Source organism: Syngnathus floridae, unplaced genomic scaffold, assembly GCF_059516105.1.
Source record: "Syngnathus floridae isolate MCC-2025c unplaced genomic scaffold, RoL_Sflo_1.0 HiC_scaffold_68, whole genome shotgun sequence".
Classification (NCBI taxonomy): domain Eukaryota; kingdom Metazoa; phylum Chordata; class Actinopteri; order Syngnathiformes; family Syngnathidae; genus Syngnathus; species Syngnathus floridae.
Genome location: NW_028284097.1, coordinates 149,931 through 157,500, shown reverse-complemented (window position 1 = coordinate 157,500; position 7,570 = coordinate 149,931).

The window sequence follows — 7,570 nt, the reverse complement described above, 5'->3', positions numbered from 1 at the left end:
GCCTCTGTTTACCGAGGCGGCCGGCACCTCCATCTGCCTTGGATGCCCCGAATCCGCAGACTTTCCTCCGGCCTCAGCTTAACGAGACGGCCGTTGCCTCCATCCTTGGATGTTAACATTCGCAGAGTTTCAGCTCCGGGCTAGGGCGGGTGAAGTCGTCTCGAACCACGTGCCTGAAGGCCGCCTCGCGCCGGATGCAGGCCCCGCTCTGTCGTGCGGTGTGACCGTCCAACGCGGGCATCGCTAGATTAGCCGTGGCCACGATCCTTCCACACCGCGAGCCTTTCGCCCTCGGCCGCTCAGTTCGCGGGCCGCTGATCCCGCTCCATCTCTCCGGCCTGTGTTTAAGGAGGCGGCCGGTCCTCCTTCCTTGGATGGACCATTCGCATATTTTTCGCCCGGCCTGTGTTTAAGGAGGCGGCCGGTAACTCCCTTTCTTGGATGAGACCCAACATTCGCATATTTTTCGCCCGGCCTGTGTTTAAGGAGGCGGCCGGTCCTCCCATTCTGCCAGTGTTCCTTGGACTTTGAATATTTCAAAGTCTTTCCGCCCAACATTCGCATATTTTTCGCCCGGCCTGTGTTTAAGGAGGCGGCCGGTCCTCCCATTCTGCCAGTGTTCCTTGGACTTTGAATATTTCAAAGTCTTTCCGCTCCGGGCTAGGGCGGGTGAGGTCGTCTCGAACCACGTGCCTGAAGGCCGCCTCGCGCCGGATGCAGGCCCCGCTCTGTCGTGCGGTGTGACCGTCCAACGCGGGCATCGCTAGATTAGCCGTGGCCACGATCCTTCCACACCGCGAGCCTTTCGCCCTCGGCCGGTGTCGGTCAACGTGTGGGTTTGGGGGGAAGGACGGCTGCCGGGAGCAGACAGCCGTCCCCGGGTGGGGTGTACAGTCCCTTCACCGCGGCCGCCGGGAGCAGACGGCCGTCGAGCGATTCTGCCATTGTTCCTAGGACTTTGTACATTTTAAAGACCCTCCGCGCGGGCCGCTGATCCCGCTCGGTCGCTCCGGCCTGTGTTTAAGGAGGCGGCCGGTCCTCCCATTCTGCCAGTGTTCCTTGGACTTTGAATATTTCAAAGTCTTTCCGCTCCGGGCTAGGGCGGGTGAGGTCGTCTCGAACCACGTGCCTGAAGGCCGCCTCACGCCGGATGCAGGCCCCGCTCTGTCGTGCGGTGTGACCGTCCAACGTGGGCATCGCTAGATTAGCCGTGGCCACGATCCTTCCACACCGCGAGCCTTTCGCCCTCGGCTGATGTTCGGCCAACGTGTGGGGAGGGGGGGAAGGACGGCTGCCGGGAGCAGACAGCCGTCCCCGGGTGGGGTGTACAGTCCCTTCACCGCGGCCGCCGGGAGCAGACGGCCGTCGAGCGATTCTGCCATTGTTCCTAGGACTTTGTACATTTTAAAGACCCTCCGCGCGGGCCGCTGATCCCGCTCCGTCTCTCCGGCCTGTGTTTAAGGAGGCGGCCGGTCCTCCCATTCTGCCATTGTTCCTTGGACTTGTAAAAGTCTTTCCGCTCCGGGCTAGGGCGGGTGAGGTCGTCTCGAACCACGTGCCTGAAGGCCGCCTCGCGCCGGATGCAGGCCCCGCTCTGTCGTGCGGTGTGACCGTCCAACGCGGGCATCGCTAGATTAGCCGTGGCCACGATCCTTCCACACCGCGAGCCTTTCGCCCTCGGCTGATGTTCGGCCAACGTGTGGGGAGGGGGTTATGGACGGCTGCCGGGAGCAGACAGCCGTCCCCGGGAGGGGAGACTTCACGGCGGCCGCCGGGAGCAGACGGCCGTCGAGAGATTCTGCCAGTGTGTTCCTTGGACTTTGAAAAGTCTTTCCGCTCCGGGCTAGGGCGGGTGAGGTCGCCTCGAACCACGTGCCTGAAGGCCGCCTCGCGCCGGATGCAGGCCCCGCTCTGTCGTGCGGTGTGACCGTCCAACGCGGGCATCGCTAGATTAGCCGTGGCCACGATCCTTCCACACCGCGAGCCTTTCGCCCTCGGCCGGTGTTCGCTCAATGCGCGGGCCGCTGATCCCGCTCCATCTCTCCGGCCTGTGTTTAAGGAGGCGGCCGGTCCTCCCATTCTGCCATTGTTCCTTGGACTTGTAAAAGTCTTTCCGCTCCGGGCTAGGGCGGGTGAGGTCGTCTCGAACCACGTGCCTGAAGGCCGCCTCGCGCCGGATGCAGGCCCCGCTCTGTCGTGCGGTGTGACCGTCCAACGCGGGCATCGCTAGATTAGCCGTGGCCACGATCCTTCCACACCGCGAGCCTTTCGCCCTCGGCTGGTGTTCGGCCAACGTGTGGGGAGGGGGTTAAGGACGGCTGCCGGGAGCAGACAGCCGTCCCCGGGAGGGGAGACTTCACGGCGGCCGCCGGGAGCAGACGGCCGTCGAGCGATTCTGCCAGCGTTCCTTGTACTTTGAATATTTCACAGCCGTGCTCGCACTTAGGAAATTTTCGAGCGCTGTGGCACTTAGAAATTTTTCGTCAAGAGAGGCACTTAGACATTTTTCGTCAAGAGAGGCACTTAGAAAATTTTTCTCTCTCTCTCTGTGTGCCTTCCAGGGTGCTGTGCAACCCTGCGTGTTGTGTTCCCACCGAGCAAGGGGCGCTGCTGGCGGCCATGACCAAGCGCTCGGCACCGGGCCCTTTCATTTTGTGGGGTAAATTATGCGCCCCCCATGCTCGTTCTGACTATATTTTGCGAAAGGGGGGTAAATCGTTGATGAGTACGCTGACTAGGGGGACCATTTAGCGTACTCTGGCGCACCTGAAGACCAAAGTTGGTACTGCACCCTCCCCCTGGTACCCCAGCCCCTGGTACCTAAAGAGGGAGAGGCCGAATTTTCGCTTTTTGGGGCCGACCGAGGGAACCAGCCGAGGCGGACACTTTTCGGCTCAAGAGCCGTTGGCACTTAGAAAAAATTCGCACAAGTTGGCAGGGCTACCAGGGGAAGAGGCCGAATTTTCGCTTTTGGTGGCCGACCTGGGGAACCAGCCGAGGCGGACACTTTTCGGCTCAAGAGCCGTTGGCACTTAGAAAATATTTGCCAAACTTGGCTTGACTTCCAGGAGAAGAGGCCGAATTTTCACTTTTGGTGGCCGTTATGGGGAACCAGCCGAGGCGGACACTTTTCGGCTCAAGAGCCGTTGGCACTTAGAAAATATTTGCCAAACTTGGCTTGACTTCCAGGAGAAGAGGCCGAATTTTCACTTTTGGTGGCCGTTATGGGGAACCAGCCGAGGCGGACACTTTACGCTGGTTGAGTCGTTGGCACTTAGAAAATATTTGCCAAACTTGGCTTGACTTCCAGGAGAAGAGGCCGAATTTTCACTTTTGGTGGCCGACCTGGGGAACCAGCCGAGGCGGACACTTTACGCTGGTTGAGTCGTTGGCACTTAGAAAATATCTGCCAAACTTGGCTTGACTTCCAGGAGAAGAGGCCGAATTTTCACTTTTGGTGACCGACCTGGGGAACCAGCCGAGGCGGACACTTTACGCTGGTTGAGTCGTTGGCACTTAGAAAATATTTGCCAAACTTGGCTTGACTTCCAGGAGAAGAGGCCGAATTTTCACTTTTGGTGGCCGACCTGGGGAACCAGCCGAGGCGGACACTTACGCTGGTTGAGTCGTTGGCACTTAGAAAATATTCGCCAAACTTGGCAAGACTTCCAGGAGAAGAGGCCGAATTTTCACTTTTGGTGGCCGACCTGGGGAACCAGCCGAGGCGGACACTTTACGCTGGTTGAGTCGTTGGCACTTAGAAAATATTTGCCAAACTTGGCTTGACTTCCAGGAGAAGAGGCCGAATTTTCACTTTTCATGGCCGTTATGGGGAACCAGCCGAGGCGGACACTTTGCGCTGGTTGAGTCGTTGGCACTTAGAAAATATTTGCCAAACTTGGCTTGACTTCCAGGAGAAGAGGCCGAATTTTCACTTTTGGTGGCCGTTATGGGGAACCAGCCGAGGCGGACACTTTAGGCTGGTTGAGTCGTTGGCACTCAGAAAATATTCGCCAAACTTGGCCAGACTTCCAGGAGAAGAGGCCGAATTTTCACTTTTGGTGACCGACCTGGGGAACCAGCCGAGGCGGACACTTTACGCTGGTTGAGTCGTTGGCACTTAGAAAATATTTGCCAAACTTGGCTTGACTTCCAGGAGAAGAGGCCGAATTTTCACTTTTGGTGGCCGACCTGGGGAACCAGCCGAGGCGGACACTTTACGCTGGTTGAGTCGTTGGCACTTAGAAAATATTCGCCAAACTTGGCAAGACTTCCAGGAGAAGAGGCCGAATTTTCACTTTTGGTGGCCGACCTGGGGAACCAGCCGAGGCGGACACTTTACGCTGGTTGAGTCGTTGGCACTTAGAAAATATTTGCCAAACTTGGCTTGACTTCCAGGAGAAGAGGCCGAATTTTCACTTTTCATGGCCGTTATGGGGAACCAGCCGAGGCGGACACTTTTCGGCTCAAGAGCCGTTGGCACTTAGAAAATATTTGCCAAACATGGCTTGACTTCCAGGAGAAGAGGCCGAATTTTCACTTTTGGTGGCCGTTATGGGGAACCAGCCGAGGCGGACACTTTACGCTGGTTGAGTCGTTGGCACTTAGAAAATATTTGCCAAACTTGGCTTGACTTCCAGGAGAAGAGGCCGAATTTTCACTTTTGGTGGCCGACCTGGGGAACCAGCCGAGGCGGACACTTTACGCTGGTTGAGTCGTTGGCACTTAGAAAATATTCGCCAAACTTGGCCAGACTTCCAGGAGAAGAGGCCGAATTTTCACTTGTTGTGGCCGTTATGGGGAACCAGCCGAGGCGGACACTTTACGCTGGTTGGGTCGTTGGCACTTAGAAAATATTCGCCAAACTTGGCCAGACTTCCAGGAGAAGAGGCCGAATTTTCACTTGTTGTGGCCGTTATGGGGAACCAGCCGAGGCGGACACTTTACGCTGGTTGGGTCGTTGGCACTTAGAAAATATTCGCCAAACTTGGCCAGACTTCCAGGAGAAGAGGCCGAATTTTCACTTGTTGTGGCCGTTATGGGGAACCAGCCGAGGCGGACACTTTACGCTGGTTGGGTCGTTGGCACTTAGAAAATATTCGCCAAACTTGGCTTGACTTCCAGGAGAAGAGGCCGAATTTTCACTTATGGTGGCCGTTATGGGGAACCAGCCGAGGCGGACACTTTACGCTGGTCGAGTCGTTGGCACTTAGAAAATATTCGCCAAACTTGGCCAGACTTCCAGGAGAAGAGGCCGAATTTTCACTTGTTCTGGCCGACCTGGGGAACCAGACGAGGCGGACACATCACCCCGCAAGTGCCGTTGGCACTTTGAAAATATTCGCCAAACTTGGCCAGACTTCCAGGAGAAGAGGCCGAATTTTCACTTGTTCTGGCCGACCTGGGGAACCAGACGAGGCGGACACATCACCCCGCAAGTGCCGATGGCACTTAGAAAATATTCGCCAAACTTGGCCGGACTTCCAGGAGAAGAGGCCGAATTTTCGCTTTTTCTGGCCGACCTGGGGAACCAGACGAGGCGGACACATCACCCCGCAAGTGCCGTTGGCACTTTGAAAATATTCGCCAAACTTGGCCGGACTTCCAGGAGAAGAGGCCGAATTTTCACTTGTTCTGGCCGACCTGGGGAACCAGACGAGGCGGACACATCACCCCGCAAGTGCCGTTGGCACTTTGAAAATATTCGCCAAACTTGGCCGGACTTCCAGGAGAAGAGGCCGAATTTTCACTTTTTCTGGCCGACCTGGGGAACCAGACGAGGCGGACACATCACCCCGCAAGTGCCGTTGGCACTTTGAAAATATTCGAAACTTCCATCAAACACACATCGGCTTTTTCGCCGTCGCTGTCCGGCCTGGGCACCATCGTGGCTCGGACAGTTCGTGTGCCAGCTTCCGTTGGCACTTAGAACATTTTTCAAAATAAAAATAAACAGTCCTGCACATACGTGCCGACTATATTTTGCGAAAGGGGAGTAAACCGATGAGTACACTAACTAGGGGGACCAACAGACCGTAGTGGTCTCCCCTGGTACCTAAATGCATACCCCTGGTACCTCAGCGACTACCCCTGGTACCTAAATGCGTACCCCTGGTACCTCAGAGAGGCCGAATTTTCACATTCCGTGGCCGAACTAGGGAACCGGACGAGGCGGACACTTTTCCGGGAGAGACCCGATGGCACTTAGAAAATATTCGCTCAAGTTGGCAGGACTTCCAGAGCAAGAGGCCGAATTTTCACATTATGTGGCCGAACCGGGGAACCAGCCGAGTCGGACACTTTTCCGGGAGAGACCCGATGGCACTTAGAAAATATTCGCTCAAGTTGGCAGGACTTCCAGAGCAAGAGGCCGAATTTTCACATTATGTGGCCGAACTAGGGAACCGGACGAGTCGGACACTTTTCCGGGCAAGACCCGATGGCACTTAGAAAATATTCGCTCAAGTTGGCAGGACTTCCAGAGCAAGAGGCCGAATTTTCACATTATGTGGCCGAACTAGGGAACCGGACGAGTCGGACACTTTTCCGGGCAAGACCCGATGGCACTTAGAAAATATTCGCTCAAGTTGGCAGGACTTCCAGAGCAAGAGGCCGAATTTTCACTCGCTCGGGCCGACTCGGGGAACCAGCCGAGTCGGACACTTTTCCGGGCAAGACCCGATGGCACTTAGAAAATATTCGCTCAAGTTGGCAGGACTTCCAGAGCAAGAGGCCGAATTTTCACTCGTTCGGGCCGACTCGGGGAACCAGCCGAGTCGGACACTTTTCCGGGCAAGACCCGATGGCACTTAGAAAATATTCGCTCAAGTTGGCAGGACTTCCAGAGCAAGAGGCCGAATTTTCACATTATGTGGCCGAACTAGGGAACCGGACGAGTCGGACACTTTTCCGGGCAAGACCCGATGGCACTTAGAAAATATTCGCTCAAGTTGGCAGGACTTCCAGAGCAAGAGGCCGAATTTTCACTCGTTCGGGCCGACTCGGGGAACCAGCCGAGTCGGACACTTTTCCGGGCAAGACCCGATGGCACTTAGAAAATATTCGCTCAAGTTGACAGGACTTCCAGAGCGAGAGGCCGAATTTTCACTCGGTCGGGCCGACTCGGGGAACCAGACGAGTCGGACACTTTTCCGGGCAAGACCCGTTGGCACTTAGAAAATATTCGCTCAATTTGGCAGGACTTCCAGAGCAAGAGGCCGAATTTTCACTCGTTTGGGCCGACTCGGGGAACCAGCCGAGTCGGACACTTTTCCGGGCAAGACCCGATGGCACTTAGAAAATATTCGCTCAAGTTGACAGGACTTCCAGAGCGAGAGGCCGAATTTTCACTCGGTCGGGCCGACTCGGGGAACCAGACGAGTCGGACACTTTTCCGGGCAAGACCCGTTGGCACTTAGAAAATATTCGCTCAATTTGGCAGGACTTCCAGAGCAAGAGGCCGAATTTTCGCTCGTTCGGGCCGACTCGGGGAACCAGCCGAGTCGGACACTTTTCCGGGCAAGACCCGATGGCACTTAGAAAATATTCGCTCAAGTTGGCAGGACTTCCA